Raw genomic sequence first — 16,683 nt, forward strand, 5'->3', positions numbered from 1 at the left:
GAGAGGTTTTCCTTTTCTTTATATTTGTGTATGGATTTAATAAATACCAACATCATTTAGAAATATAGCTTTGTCGTCTGTCTCCCTTCTTGTATTTTACCCACGAGCCGGCCGAAACAATATACACACAAATTTAATAAAGGTACTTACAGTGTGTTTTAAATTTCACCCTTCTGTTTTAATGTAGTGGAATCCATTTCCTTTGAATCTCATGTGCTTCCAGTTGTATTTAGTGAATTTAACTTGTATGAGTAGAGTAAGTGTATGTTTGAGGTGCCGTTCGCTTGTTTTACTGGAATCCAGTTCCTTGAAGCTCAGACACTCCTTGTAGAGAACTGGCTGGACTTGTTCAGAGTTGAAGGTGTGTCAAGGGCAAAACTATAATCTGGTCATGAATGTTTAACTCTTTCCATCCCACTCATCTCTCTCTACAGTAACAAGAAAGGTAAAATACTAGATAGGTATCTCCTCCCCTCTTTCTTTTTCTTCCATATGCATTTGTGTTTAATATTCGTATATGTATGTGTACATTTCATTGTATGTGTACATTTCATTGTATGTGTGATTTAATTGAACAACGTTTATGAAAACATGTATGTATTTTTCAGTCCTTTCCATGAAAAGCCATCTTTACACAAATACAGCCTTGTTAAAGGTGCATCAACAATTCTACTCCAATGAACGGCAAGAGCGAGAAGTGAGCCACATGGCAGGAATGAGAGGGAGTGGGCTGAGCTCTTTATTTCCCCAGAGAGAGAGGCAGAGGGAGAGGCAGAGAGAAAGGCAGGCCACTAATGCTAGCTATGGTTTGAATCACCCTGACTCCTTCACTGTTCCTAGAAACCTGCTAACGCCCTCCTCAGTTGACCCGCGAGAAGTTGAAAAGTTCAGTTTTTCCCTTTTGTCTCCACTCTGTTGTGAAACCAGAGCACCGCTTGAAAGACATTATTAAAAACGTTTCTTTTTGTGTTTCCTGCCATTGAAGAACAGGTCAAGAAGTATTAAGAGAAACTCCAGAACCTGTGTGCACTTATAACAGGGGGAGCCTGGGTCAGGGGAGGAATGTGTTGCATAGGAGAGAACTGCCCACTTCTAGATCCGGCCTTGGTTGGCACCCTCTCTGTCTGAGTGGGTTGGGGTGTATCTGTGAGCGGGTCACTGTCTTCAATATGACAGAAAAAATCCACCCAAGTTTCTGCTCTGCCCACCCAAATTAGTCAACTTCATTCTATCTTTTGAATCTGCCATGACTGTCACACTTATGTAATTTGCCCCGTCACAATTACCTGATCAAGCATGAAAGTAATATCCAAGTAATAGCTGTGAGTGATATTTAATGCTTGAGTGAGAACATCTATAGTTATAGCTAGTTATGGCACAGAGATGTCAGAGAAACCAGTGGAGACAACGAGAACGGATTTTCTCCAGGAGAGTGAACCTGTTTGAAAAGTCAAAAACGTTGAACGTCAGTCTTTCAAGCGACAAACAGAGAGCACTCTAGGTATTGCACACTTAACAGAAAGAGGCTAAAAAGAAGCATAGATTTACAAATATAATCATTATTACAAAAACCTGTTGTGATGGGGTGGATAACTTTTACTGTACTTCCAGCCTTTAGCATTGTGTTTCGTCAGATTGCATTTTAAAGGCATTGACAGTGTATGAAAACAGTTTAGACTCAACATGAATGTCTCCCAGTTTTTAAATCGATCTCCACACAGCACCTATATTTGCTTTTTTTCTGTCTGTCTCATTCATGTTTTCATTTGTTCGAAATTCTCCAACCCCAAATCCTGATGTAAATAAGGTTGTCTCTAGCTAGATTGCACCTGAAATATTTTCAGCCTATATAATTACTTTATCGACTAAATGATCATCTGCAGCCTAAAGCAACTGCTGTGAGAATTTTGTATCATGAGCAAACTATTCCTTAATTTACATCTAGGGAGGCCTCGATCAGGGTTAACATTGTGTTGTTTGGCCAAAATCACCAAAGGGGTGCCTGAAGTAAAAGGGCAGCATTTGATGAAAATAACTCCCTGACAACTGTGGGTGACACCATGTGGGTGAATCTATTCTGTTTTGGGGTTTTCCAGCAGCCAGTGGCAAAGGAGACACTGTATGAATAACCATTACTAGAATAAAACTCAATTACATGTACGGTATTAACAGAGTATAAGTAAATTCAAAAAAGACATCTAACTTGCAAATAAATGAAATAACTTGTTTGTTTTGAGTTTCACTGAGTTGTTTTTTCTGAAATCCATTCCCTTGAAGCTCAGACGCTCCCTTTAGAGAACTGGCTTGTAGTATCAAGGCAAACTGATCTTGTTGTGAATATGTAACTCTTTCATCCCCAAGGCAAATAATATAGAATCAAGGAAGATAAAACTGATTTTGTATTTCTTCCAGTTGTGTTTATTTTGCAAGTGTGTGTGAGTGTGTGTGTGGTGTGTATGTGTGTGTGTGTGTGTGTTTGTTTGTATGTGTGTGTGTGTGTGTGTGCTTGTGTGTGTGTGAGGAGATGGAGGAGGGATATGCCGAGTGCTCTCAGTTCCTCTACAGTCAGTATGTGTGTGTGTGTGCGTTTTACATGTGTTCAGGAGAAGCTGAGCATCATGAACAGAGGGGTGGTGTATGGCCTGAGTGTATTCATGTGTGTGTGTGTGTGTGTGTGTGTTTTACAGGTGTTCAGGAGAAGATGGGCATCATGAACAGAGGGGTGGTGTATGGCCTGTGGGACTATGAGGTGGAGGCTGAGGACGAGCTGTCCTTCAGGGAGGGGGACTGCATGACCATCCTGCGCAGGGAGGACCAGGAGGAGACACAGTGGTGGTGGGCCCGCTGTGGGGACAAGGAGGGCTACATCCCCCGAAACCTACTGGGGGTCAGTCTGTCTGTCTGTCTGTCTGTGTGATTGCTGTAGAGCATTGTTTCCCAAACTGGGGTACGCGTACCCCCAGAGGTACGCAGAGGAACGTAGGAGGTACGCGGAAATAAATAAATGTGATTTACATTTTTAAAGTGAAACAGCCCATTACATTTTCAAACTGACCTATAAATAGACATGACATCTTAAATAGTCTGAATAGCCGAGTCGCGATGCCAAAAATACACTCATGTATACATTGTAGTGTTCAGCGAAATATGAAAATAGCTACAGGTAGGTTAGTCAAAACATAGGCACAACTCCCTAGCTGCAACAACTCCTTAGCTCCCTCGTCAGAATTCCATTCGCTGATGCCCTGTGTAGAGAAGCGGGAGCTCATTCCGGTTGCTGCACGGAAATGGATAAATGGTTAAAAAGAGTTAATCCCCGGTCCAGAGAGACACCAACCGCTACTACTAGTAGAAGGCCTACTATCGAGGATGCACCTGCCGGCGACAGCATGGGGCGTGGGGTGGTACATAGCTGGAGACTGTAAAAAGTTTGGGAAACACTGCTGTAGAGTATTCATATCTATTCTTGTAGATATCAATGTGAAGATATTACTGTGTTACAGTATCACTGCTGATAATGGAGCTCATCTCTCTCTCTTTTACTCTCACAGCTGTACCTGAGGATCAAACCCAGACAGAGAAGCCTGGCTTAAGAATATTATGTGGCCTATCAAACTGATACTACACACAAACACACACGTATACATTTACACACACACAGTTCAGCAGAACACTAAGAGTCAGTACAGCAAATCTTTGCTGAATGATGAAATAGTTGATGAAAGTGTGACATAAACAGGTGTGACTGTGGACGGAGAACAGCCTGAACTACACGTTATTCACTGGACTTGAGCCATTCAGCACACTGATCAAAAGAGTTTATTTTGCTGACATTCATTGAGAAGATAAAAAACCTTGTTTTTTCCTTTGTAAAATTTGGAGAGTGGGAGAGAATGGGAGAGATAGTTTGTCACCTGCAGCATCTCTATGATCATCATGTTTTTCTTTTTCTCTATTTGAAAATGAATGTCATTTTTAAGGCCCTCATGTAGTTGAAGAGTGTGTCTGAAGACATTTGTGTAGTTTATTTACATTTCTGTGTATTTCATTTACATTGTTCCTCACACTTTATCTAATAGAGAGCGAGTAGAGAGAATGTTTATTTGGCAAAGAGCTTATCAAAATGACTGCCAACATATCCTTTGCTGCATACAAGGACAAAAAAACATACAGTCAGTCTTTCATAATAAAACGGAAATGATGACAGCTTGTATGAGAGATGTATTTTCTCCAAGGTCATGTTTGGAGAGATGACATCTCTCTGAAGAGATGAAGATGATCTGTGAGAAGCTACAGAGCACAGGAGCAGCTTTCCATCTAAACGTGAAATAAACACATTTCATTCCAACACCTGCCTGAAGAGTCACTCTGGAGACAAACTGACATCTGCCCTCACTCATCTGCATGCTACAGTGATGCATTGTGTGGAAATGTAACCTTACTTATTATACTACTGCAATGCATGTGATGGCCAAGTCAGTTATGCATTAGACACATTGAAAAATAACATTGAAATGTATAACCTTATTTACTATTTTTGCCAATTAATTTATGCATTTGAATTTGGCATGTGGAAAAACAACAAATTAATACTCTCTGGCTTTAGAGAAAAACAAAACATTAATAAACTCAAATAATGAAGATACATCCATCACCAAAAAGCCACTCCCATGTTATATTGTCTAAAAATATTTATTTAGACATTTTGTCTCAGGAAAAAGATCATGTTTTTATTGTCCAGTGTGCAGATCATCATGTGATTTACTCGACTCTTCAGTGTGTCCAGAACATCACTCTTCACTGCTATTAGGTTCTGTCTTACTTCTCTTCATTTTCACCAGTCTGCATGTGCAGAACAAGATACACAGAGGACAGGAACCACACACACAATAACTATGCCTAACAGACACACACTCACATACACACACATTACACAATAATTATGCCACACACACACACACACACACACACACACACACACACACACACACAGTCAAAGGGTTAAATGTTGAGGGTCTTTAGGCACAAAAAGGCAGCATGGAGAAAATATTCATTGGCAATTTATGTGTCTATGTGCAAAAACAAAGAAAGAAAGGAAACAAACAGACTGATAATATAACTTGAAAAAAAATGTATTTCTAAAACAACTGAACATGCACAGCCACTACAATAGTGTTAGATTTAGGCGTTCATATACTTTCAACTCCCCCACAAGAATGTATCACATTCTCGCCACCTTCATTAACACACAAATGGTCAGCAAGACCCTTCATGTCTGCAGACATTCACACCTTTTCATATCCATGCCCAGAATGCACCCAACCTACACCGTGAGCCAGACCACAGGTACACCCATTATGCTAAGTTGTGTATTCTATTGACTATAACTGAAATGTAACTTGTATACTAAGTGTGTTGTGTTGAAGAAAGAATTCCGCGTAGAGACACCGACCGCTACGAGTGGTGAGAGAATGGAGCAAGGAGAAATCGCGGCTTGTGAAGACAAGGCCAACCAGGAGCTACACTATGGACCATATCTCCTAATCTCTCCTTCTCTCTCTCCATCATGGCGTGTTGTGTGTGCTCGAAGTCTGTTACGTAGAAAAAACCGACATCGACCATCAGACCGACATTTCATTGAGTTCTTTGCTAGAATCACGCAACCGCAACTAACGTCGGAGCTAACATTAAAGTCTGTTATATTATAGTATAACAGTGGTGTTTTCACGGGAAATCTATTTAGCATTTCCACCCAGCCCAATCTTTCAAATAGGTTGGGACAGATGTCCCTAAATACAGACTGTAGCGAAGGGAGAGCGTGGTCACCCCACCTGGACTCGAACCCAGGTCTACAGGGTGCCAACCATGCGCTCGGACCGCCACACCAAAGAGCCCGGCTCGATGGCATGGCAGCCAGAGAGCATATTCACCTGTAGGGACGATCACATCGTCACACAGACAGAACAAATATTACAGGCCTCACACATCTGAGGATGCTGGAGAAGAAAAAGCTTCCTTTTCACCATCTCACCCATCTGCTTCTACACACGCCAGCCAAGTTAAACCAGTTCAGAATGTTATGTGGTGATGTACAATAATACACAATAACTATACAAAATATACACAATAACTATACCTAACACACATACACACGCACACACACACACACACATTACAATAGAACTATGCCAAACACACACACACACACATACATACACACACACACACACACACACACACAGACCCCAGAACAGTGTATCATTTTCAGACAAATGCAGCAAATAACTAAACCTTAAAGAGATCATATTGTTGCTGAACAATTCTTATAACCCACATATTCAATTCAGGAAATGCACAAAATATACAAACATGTAATATCATCATTTGAATAGCATCAAAGCAGTGGTGTATAAACAGAATACACATATCACTATTTCCATAGCATCACAGCATCACACTTGTGTATGAATAGGAGTGGGTGACTCCTGTGTTCCTGCAGCATAGGGAGGTCATGTGATCTGGGACAGGGACACTGAGGAGTCAAAATAAACCCAAAAGCCAGGATAGAGGGGCTCAGTGAATGTGGAGTGGAACGTGTGCAGGTAGGTAAGTGTGTCAGAAGAGACGCTGTAGAAGGACAGAGCGCCGGACGGCCAGTCTAGGTACACTCCTACTCTTCTGGAGTGGGAGGAGGGGTAAGGTATGACAGTGCGTTTATTATCGTGGCAGGCAAAGTATCTGTCAGGAGAGCAGAGAAGACTCCAGGACTTGACATTACCTCCCAGCTGTCTGTCAGCACCCTCCCATTTTCTATCAATGCTTTTGTATGCCACAGCTATATTAACCTCATCCCCACTCCACTCAGCCTCCCAGTAGCAGCGCCCAGACAGACCCTCTCTACACAACACCTGAGACCACCTGTCAAATCTCTCTGGGTGGTTAGGATACGGCTGCTCCTCATCCATCCATTTAACCTTTCTGTTCCCCTCAGAGAGAGAGAGACGTCTGTTTGCCGTGTTTGGGTCCAGTATGAGCTCACAGGCATCTGCAGACAAGAGGAGATGAGAGAGGAGAGAACATCCTCATCAGAATATGGGAAGTGACAGCTGCTGCCGACTAACCCACACACACACACACACACACACACACACACACACACACACATACATACATACATACAAACATATATAAACATAAACACACACACACACTCTCTCTCTATTTCACATTCCAGACACAGCACACCAATACACACAGAAAAACTTCATATTCCAAACACACCTACATATTTAAAACACAACTCACCAGTACATACAAACATACACACACACACACTACTTCACATTCCAAACAGAGCACACCAATCAGACACAACACATACACACACACACACACACACACACACACTACATATTCCAAACAAAGCACACAAATACACACACACACACACACACACACACTACATATTCCAAACAAAGCACACAAATACACACACACACACAAACACAAACAAAATATAACTAGTAGTTATAACTACATATTCCAAACACAGCACACACACACATACACACACACACACACACACACAGAGTACATTCCAAACAACGCACACCAATACACACCAATACACACACACTCAGAAGCACACATGACCACACACAAACACAAAACATATGTATAAACTTCATAACAAGCAATCTTTCTCTCCCTGTTTTGAAGACCAACAGCAGTCCATGTTTATCTAGAGGTGTCAGCAGATGATTTGTGAGAAGTGACCAAGGGGAGTTGTAGAAATGAGAGGAATGATCTGAAAAATGTCTTAATCAATCATCATCATCATTAGAGTTTAAATCACTCTTTATTCAGAGAAGAGAGGAGTTAAAATATGAGATATGTGTTGGTAACGAATGATGAAAGGGAATGTGATCTGAAACTAGATACTGTGTAACTGTTAGTGTGACAAACACTGTATAAAAGTTCACTGTTTTCTGTGATCGGGGCTTTCAGTTAACATCTCATCTGATCTGTCATACGTCAACTAGTTAAGTATGAAATGTTGTTTTATTTTCCACGTGTTGCCCTGACATAATTTTTATATATATTTTTAATGGTAGAGATGAACAGCTAGAGCTAAAAACAGCTGATGTATACAGTATGTCAAGGGTTATGGCTTTGTATAGGGGTTTAAATAGAAATCTGCACATTACATGGACCCCTATTCAGTTAAAACACTGAATAGTTGGGCGACTATAGACTATAGCAAACTCTTTTCAATAATGTGCAGTAAATTAAATGATTAGTTAGTGTAGACAATGATTGTCATGCCAGCACTGAGCCCTTTTCCTGCCACGCCCCCACCTGCCTCAGTCACCTTCCCAGTCCCCTGATTGGCTGATTACCTGCACCCGTCACTCTCTCCACTATATAAACTCCTCAATCCCCTCACTTCCCTGTCTGGCCTCATTTTGAAAGGACTAAACTCCAGAATGTTAAGCTCCTGACTCTTCAACTCCTGCGATCGTTCCTATCTTCCTCCCTGACTTATTACAGGTCATTCTAATTATCTGCACCCTTCCAGCGTTCCCGTTCCTTGTTTTCCATATTTTTTCCCTATTAAATCTAAAACCTCCTGAGCTTTGTGTTTTGTTGGAAATTAACTACTGAGCATTGTGCCTATGGACTTTATCTTCTGAGCGTTAGTTACCAGTTTTGCTTTTGTGTTCTCCCCGTTATTTCCCGTTTCCCCCTTTATTGGCTGTTTCCAATAAACTCTGTCAACTCACGGGTTGAGTCGCTTGAAGACCGTGACAATGATGATATGAATTGATCTGAAGAAACATAGTAGCTCATAGTTGATGCACTGATGTAAAGTCATAGAGCTGACTTATTTTTACACCAATGAACAATTTTGGGTAGAAGTAATCTATTTACATCGCATTATCTGTGCTTTCCCAAATAACGCATACAGTTACTGAATTAACCATTAAGACTTACATCTCAGCAAACGTGGTCGAGCTCTGCTTACTGAAGCATGGTCAGTTCTGTAACAGAAACACACGGTCAAACATATACTCTTCTAAAACAGATAAGATCTGCCATTTTTTTCATTTGAATAGTAAATAGTTACTAGATGAACTAAATGATAATTTAAGGAAAGATGAATATGTATTACTGTAAGAGGAATGTTATATCTGATGAATCAGTAGTTCAAATGGCTATAGGAACATTGGTGAATATTTTATTGCATTTTATTGTGTTGTATTTTGCACTGGTGCTCTTAGTTTAAATATGTAAAGGGAGGCAGTCATGGTTAAGATGGACCTTGACATTTGACACCAGAGAAACAAGGACAAAGGAGACAGAAATATGTAGAGTAAATATTGTTATTTAAGCCTAATTTGCCTATTTATTGCCTGTTTCTTAATTTGGACTAGTTCTGACTATTACCAACTGCCTATTCATCAACGAATCCCTTTGCTACCATATAATTGATCTGGACGTCTGGATTCCTTTGGAGTCCACTTACCTGCCTGCCACCTTCCCTGCCTGACCTCTAATCCTCAGATCACTTATCTGGACCACTTTGCAAAAGAGACAGTTTAAATTCATATTTGCAATTTTGGATGCTGTATCAAAGAGGTGACCTACATCTAATTTGATGAAGTAGCTATTGAAATATATATTTGAAAATACATCACTACACCAGGTATGAAGAAACTGATTTGATTTCACACGAATAATGCAGAAAAGTACAACATTGGGATTTTTTTTCTACGCTTACTTAAGCTTCTCCAGTTTACAGACAGGATCCTTCAGTCTAACAGATAACAGCTTCAGTCCTGATTTTCCAGGATGATTGTAGCTCAGATCCAGCTCTTTTAGGTGGGAGGGGTTTGAAGAAAGAGCTGAAGCCAGACAAATACAACCCTTTTCTGAGATGAGACAATCAGAGAGCCTAAGAGAGAGAGAAAGAGAAAGAGAGAGTTGTAAAATGTAATATGATTTAAAAACTTTTCAGGGACAGGTGTAAAATGGAGACAGAAATGGAGACATCCAGTGAAATAGTACACACTACTTCATTCTCCAAGTTAACCCTTCAGGGACAGAGGCCTGTTTTACTTTTTTAGGAAGTCTAACATGCCTTGATGTTTTTGTATATTTCCCCTAGCTAAAAGTATTGATGCACAAGTGGCATATATGATTATGTTATAGAAGACATCAGCAATAACAACATTAGAGTAAAAGGAATGTAGTAAAATAAAATTGTATTTAAATCAAATGTAAAATCACCCTTACGAAAACCTTAATTCAGAGCTGCTCAGAATTTGTACAAAAAAACATTGTAAAGATTTCGGACCGAGACTTTTTAACTCTGAACCTTGTAAACATAGGTGTTGGCTATACATATGTGAGTTTAGCATTCAGAAAGTGTGTGTGGTTTCACTACTACATATTTATAATAGCAGAGCGACCTGTGCCTCTCCAAAATGTGTGACCCTACAAATGCATATTGATGAGTTACCTGGGACACCTCAGACAAGAACAATGGCCATTACATAATGGCCCTGGAATGTCACACCATGCCACACCATGGCCCAATAGAGATCACTGAATCACCATTACTTATCATATGAATAGCTGTCATTTTCTAATGGGTGGTGTTAACTATGTATTTCCGGTTCTGATACTTTTAGTTTGATAGGGACCGGATGTTGTTATGCTGAAGTTACTGTGTAAGTTGTACCGGTGAACATGGAGTTTGACCATTAAAAGCGTTAAAGGAAACACAGTGTTTTCTGTCAGTTTAACAGGTGGGTCCTTAGGAGCAGAAACCTCACTCACAGACTGAAATGTGCAAGAGATCAGCTGTATTCTCCTTACAAAGTGCTTATTTATATTTTATTTTCAAACGGTATATATTTTTAAAGAAAAGGGTTCAAGGTTCATGTGGGTTTTCTTTATATGTCTCTAGCACTGCAAAAACTGCTTTTCTAACCTAGGGTTATTATTCTTATATTAAGATGAAAAAATCTAGTTGGTCTTGTTTTTAGCAAAATTGGACTTACCTAGTGTTGTCTTGATAAGGTTATTTTTACCTATTTCAAGCAAATATTACTTGCGCTGCTTTGATAAGCACATTTTAACTTAATTTGAGTTATTTAACACTAGATATAAGCACTTTATCTTAAAAGAATCCACTTCAAGTGTGGTAGTCTTATTTTAAGAAAGAGTGTGTCAAGTTGAAAACGTCTCATTTCAAGCATGAATTCACTTGTTATTTTCTTATTGCATTAAAGGTCATAATTCAAGTTATTTTTAACTAGATATGAGTTTGAACAACCACTTAATTGCACCACGTAGTAAAACTGACCTAAATCACTTAAAATCACTTAAAAAACACCACTGATTACCAAATTACCACTGATCTCAAGATGCTCAGTCAGAAATGTTGTCATAAACCACAAGTTTTCCTCAAACTTGGTGGCAGGATCGAATTCACTTGAACGCACCCAACACATCTCAATCTTCAATTTTATATAGCGCTTTTCTAAATACCCAAAGTCGCTTTAACATTGTAGGACAAGCCAAACAAGACAACAGTAAAATATAAAGACAAAGGATCGGACAAAACAGACAAACAGAACATTGTATAAAACAAAAAAGTAGCAAATAAGTCTATTAGTGGAGGGAAGGGAGCAGGGGATGTTCAGGTGAAGGCGAGGTTGAACAGGTGAGTTTTGAGGGATTGTTTAAATAGTTCTATGTTGGGAGCCAGACGGATGGGGAGAGGGAGGTCATTCCAGAGGGAGGGTGCAGCAGCAGAAAAGGCCCTGTCACCCCAGGTCCGGCGCTTAGTCCTGATGGTTTTGAGAGTGTTTGCGCAGGCGGACCTGAGGCAACGGGTAGGGGCGTGGAGGGGGAGGAGGTCAGAAAGGTAGGAAGGGGCCAGGTTATTTAGGGCTTTGAAGGTGATGAGTAGTATTTTAAAGTTGATCCTGTGTTTGACCGGGAGCCAGTGGAGGTTTCGGAGGACCGGGGTGATGTGTTCATAGCAGCGGGTGGAGGTGAGCAGACGAGCGGCAGAGTTTTGGACATATTTAAGTTTATTGAGGACAGTGTTTGGGGAGCCATATAGTATGCTGTTGCAGTAATCCAGTCTGGAGGTTATGAGGGCATGCATCAGAGTTTGGGTGGTGGCGAAGGACAGAGAGGGCCGGAGGCGTGCAATGTTCTTGAGGTGGAAGAAGGCGGTTTTGGTGACGTGATTGCCGTGGGGTAAGAAAGAGAGGGTGGGATTTAAGATGATACCAAGGTTTCGGACCTGGGTGGAGGGGGTGATGGTGGAGCCGTCAATGTTGAGGGAGAAAGTCTGGGCTGAGTGGGTGAGGTGTTTAGGGCCGATAATGAGCATTTCAGATTTATTGCAGTTGAGTTTGAGAAAATTTTGTTGCATCCAAGATTTTATATCAGCAAGGCAGGTGGTGAGAGTGGAGTGAGTGACTGAGGTGATGGTCTTAGAAGAGAGGTAGAGTTGGGTGTCGTCAGCGTAGATATGGGAGTCGAGGCCGTGGCGACGGATGATTTGTCCAAGGGGAAGGATGTAAATGATGAAGAGGAGGGGACCAAGCACGGAACCTTGGGGAACACTGTGGGTGACTGGGGAGGTGGAGTATTTACAGTTGTTTATGGAAATTAATTGATGTCGGTCAGAGAGATAGGAGGTGAACCAGGAGAGGGCAGTGTCAGTTATGCCAAGGAAGTGCTGGAGACGTGAGAGGAGGATGGAGTGGTTGATGGTGTCAAATGTGGAGCTAAGGTCAAGGAGGATGAGGATGGTGAGGAAGCCAGAGTCAGCAGAGAGAAGTATGTAATTTGTGACTTTCAGTAGGGCAGTTTCTGTGCTGTGTTTGGAACGGAAGCCAGACTGGAAGAGTTCATAGAGGTTATGAAGGTTGAGGTAGGACTTGAGTTGTGAGCCGACAGCTCTCTCAAGGACTTTGGACAGGTAGGGGAGGTTGGAGATGGGCCGGTAGTTGTTGGGGAGGTCAGGGTCAAGACCAGGTTTTTTCAGTGCGAGGATGACAGCAGCGAGCTTGAGTGGGGAGGGTACAAGACCAGAGGACAGTGAGGAGTTGACGATGTTGGTGATGAGAGGTGAGAGCGAGGGGAGGCAGGCCTTGACTAAGGAAGAGGGGAGGGGGTCAAGGGCACAGGTGGAGGTTTTCATGCTGTATACTATTGAGGAGAGGTCCGTTTCAGTGATTAAACTGAAGGATGAGAGTGAATGGCTTGGGAGTAGGGGAGGGTCATGTTGAGGGCAAGACAAGACAACACAGTCACTTCTGGAAGGTAAGTCTATGATAGTACATATGATAGAAGATGGTTAGATAAAGCCAAAGATTTTGGCTAGACTGGCTATGCATGGTTTCCCTAGAAGTGAATAGTTAGTTAGCTGGCTGGCATGGAGTGGCAGTACGAAATGTAATAACAAAAATAGTAATAAAAACTTAAAGCTGTGTAAGGGATAATGTACAGTGAGGTGGTCATTATCGCGGCATAGCCGATATGCTACTACACTTTTCCTTGAATCTCAGCAAACTGGTGGTTGTCACTGGAGGGTTCTAACATGACTACATTTGTCATTTGTACAAGTGACCCATTACATTGACTTGCAGCTTACTCAGTGCTCTTATGTATCCATAGTTTCAGGGACATCATAAATATTGCTAATTGACTTGTCTGCAGCTGCACTTGTTGGAGGCGCTCCCACAAATGTTCCCTTCCCCAACCTCCCCTCCAAGAAAACTCAGGTCGGCAAGTGAGGCACTGTACCATGTCCTTGAGGTGTGTTTTAGAGTCAGTACATGGTTTAACTTCATTCTGCCCCCCTCCCCCAATGTGTTGCTTTCAGCCATCTGAGGACCCCAATGTCTTCTTGCGTAACGGATGACCTTGCCAAGGGACATGCTTCTGGATCCCTCATGATACTGATGGGATGCTACTATGTGTTCCAGTTGACCTATTCCAAGTGTATTGCTAGGCTATTGTCCATAATACAAACAGAGGTACTCAAAGATTTTATTCACAAGAGTGACAAGATGACAACATGTAAAAAGGTGCTGGCTGACTGTCAAGTATTCATCCAATCCTAGTCTGTCTCTCCCTCTCTCTTTGTCAACCTCTCTCTGTATGTCACTCTTCTGTATGTCACTCACCCCCCCCCCCCCTCCAACTCTTTCTCTATATGTCTGGAGGTCAGGACAGCACACAGTAACACAACGTCCAATGTATTTCCAGCTACATTTGTCAATGATTTGTTGATGAATTCTGACTGTTTGATGTGTTGCTGAATTGTCATCGTATATGTAAATGTCAATGTACCTTCTGTCTGACAGTTTACTTAAATCATTATGTGTAATATGTAATTAAGTACATTTAAGCATTCTGATGCTTAATATTGTTCACTACTCTCAAATGGCTGGCTGGTTTTCTTCATTAACAGGCTAATAAAACAGTGATAAATAATGTGTTGTCACGTTTCCTGATTTTAAGAGCTTGTGGTCTGATTTTAAGTAACTTAATGCTTAAGAAGTACTCCAGGTTTGAGCGATGACAGAATTCTTTGAAAGTTACTAGATGACTTGAAATCAGTGTTGTCAGTCTAAATTTCACTCTTATTTTAAGATTTTGTGGTCTTATGTAAAAGCCTGAATTGTCTCTTATTTCAAGTACTAATGCCTCAGAAGTTCACTAGATTTGAGTGACATCAGGCTTATTTTGAGGTAACTACATGGTTTGAAATGAGTGGAATTAGTCTTATTTCAGGACATTCTGTGCTTGAATTGTCTCTTATTTCAAGTACTAATGCATCAGAAGTTCACTAGATTTGAGTGACATCAGGCTTATTTTGAGGTAACTACATGGTTTGAAATGAGTGGAATTAGTCTTATTTCAGGACATTCTGTGCTTTTGGAGTAATTGTGCAGCCTGTCTTATTTTAAGAAATCTTAACAAGGCAAATTTGCTGGCAGCCAAATTTGCTTGTTTTAAGCAAAATTATGCTTAAATATGTAATAGGGGCATTTTTTGCAGTGAGGACAAAAACTCGCAGAGTTTTGACAACAAGAAAAAAAATTCCCACCGGTGGGTAACAGTCCCAGAAGCGTTAAACTGAAAAAGCTCTTCATGACCATAATATCTCTTCATTACCTAAATTACTTCATTGTACAATGCCTTTAAAGGCAGCCAGTACTGAACAAAATAATAATAAAACACCTGATTGAAATATGAATTAACTACATAACCACTTTGAACTAGGACTGATGTTTTCAAAGGAAATGCTCTGGTGCCTTTACAATAGTGGTTCTCAACAGGCCTTGCACGGCCTTGAGATGATAGTCAATAATTTAAAACAATGGGCCTTCAACAAGTTTCTTCTGAAATGTTTCTTACGGACTTCGAAAAAACAACAGAAGGAAAAGACCTCCGCATGCACCTCATGCACGCTTGAAAATATGTTCATAAGCAGCATAAGTGTTCTGACTGTGCTCCCCCGGAAGAGTTTTCTTAAGTTGAACGCGCATTCATGTGCACCTGGATTTGCATACATACACGCCCCGCCAGCTCCTTATAAGGACACACAACAGCAGTGACGTGTGCAGTCGGAAACTACCGAGACCACGCAAAAGCAACTCGGAAGCGAGTCATGTGAAAGCGGAAAGCGGCCACAATAGAGTAAACGCAGATCTAACTGTTAAGTATAACTGCCCATGTGCGGTTCGGGACGGGAAGTTTAGAATTGAACAATGCCTGTGATGCATGCATACTGAGAGCTCCAGTAAAGTGATATATTTAATATACCTTTTGTTGTCGTCTATTCGGATTAACATTGGTAGCAGAGGATGTCGTCAAACATTTACAAAATTCCACCTTTGTTTGATGAGAAGAAATCATGAGAGTTGGAAAAACGAGGTTGAAATTTGGAAACTAGTCACCGAATTTGACGGGAAGTTTATTAACACTAACTTGCAGAGGTGGAGATACTATTGAAGATGTGTCCATTCTATTCCATTATGGCTATATCAACGTGATTGAGTTTAGTGCTTATTTATTTATTCACTTACATTTGCAGTGTTCGTGTAGTCCTTTTATTTATTTTAGGACATCAGGATGCCTCGTAGAATCATGACTATAAATGTGAAACATAATTGTTAATGATACAAATATTCTCATATGTATTATTATTATAATTATTTTAATCTGAGGATGTCTGTAGAGTTGATGTGAACGCAATCACCAACGATTTCTCACAAATTCAGCCGTTAACATTTCTAACAGAGTTTTCTTAAATGCAATTCCTCAAAAAAACACAAGATGGCTCACTACTGCTATTTCGCGTTCTGAAAGTCTTCTGAAGTTCAGAAGAAATCCCAGATGAGAAAACTTTCATGAATGGCAAATGTTGTCCTAAATCCACCGGAAGAGGAGTTCAGAAGACATTCCTTCTTTAATTCTCAACTGCATTTGAGAATGTGGCCCAATGATCCTAATGTATCAAGTGTTAGAATTAGGTGTTTTTCATATACTTGAGGAGACATTGCGGCCTGTGAAGACAAGGCCAACCAGAATACAAACTACACTTTGGACCATACCTCCTAATCTCTCCTTTTCTCTCTCCATCGT

General features: G+C 40.8%; 1 protein-coding gene across 1 annotated transcript in view; it reads right to left on the minus strand.

Moving 5' to 3' along the window:
• The window catches only part of LOC122129285 (NACHT, LRR and PYD domains-containing protein 3-like), a 109,955-nt gene that overhangs the window by 71,408 nt on the left and 21,864 nt on the right, over positions 1 to 16,683 (minus strand). The window lies entirely within an intron of this gene.

The sequence above is a fragment of the Clupea harengus genome, unplaced genomic scaffold (assembly GCF_900700415.2).
Source record: "Clupea harengus unplaced genomic scaffold, Ch_v2.0.2, whole genome shotgun sequence".
Classification (NCBI taxonomy): Eukaryota; Metazoa; Chordata; class Actinopteri; order Clupeiformes; family Clupeidae; genus Clupea; species Clupea harengus.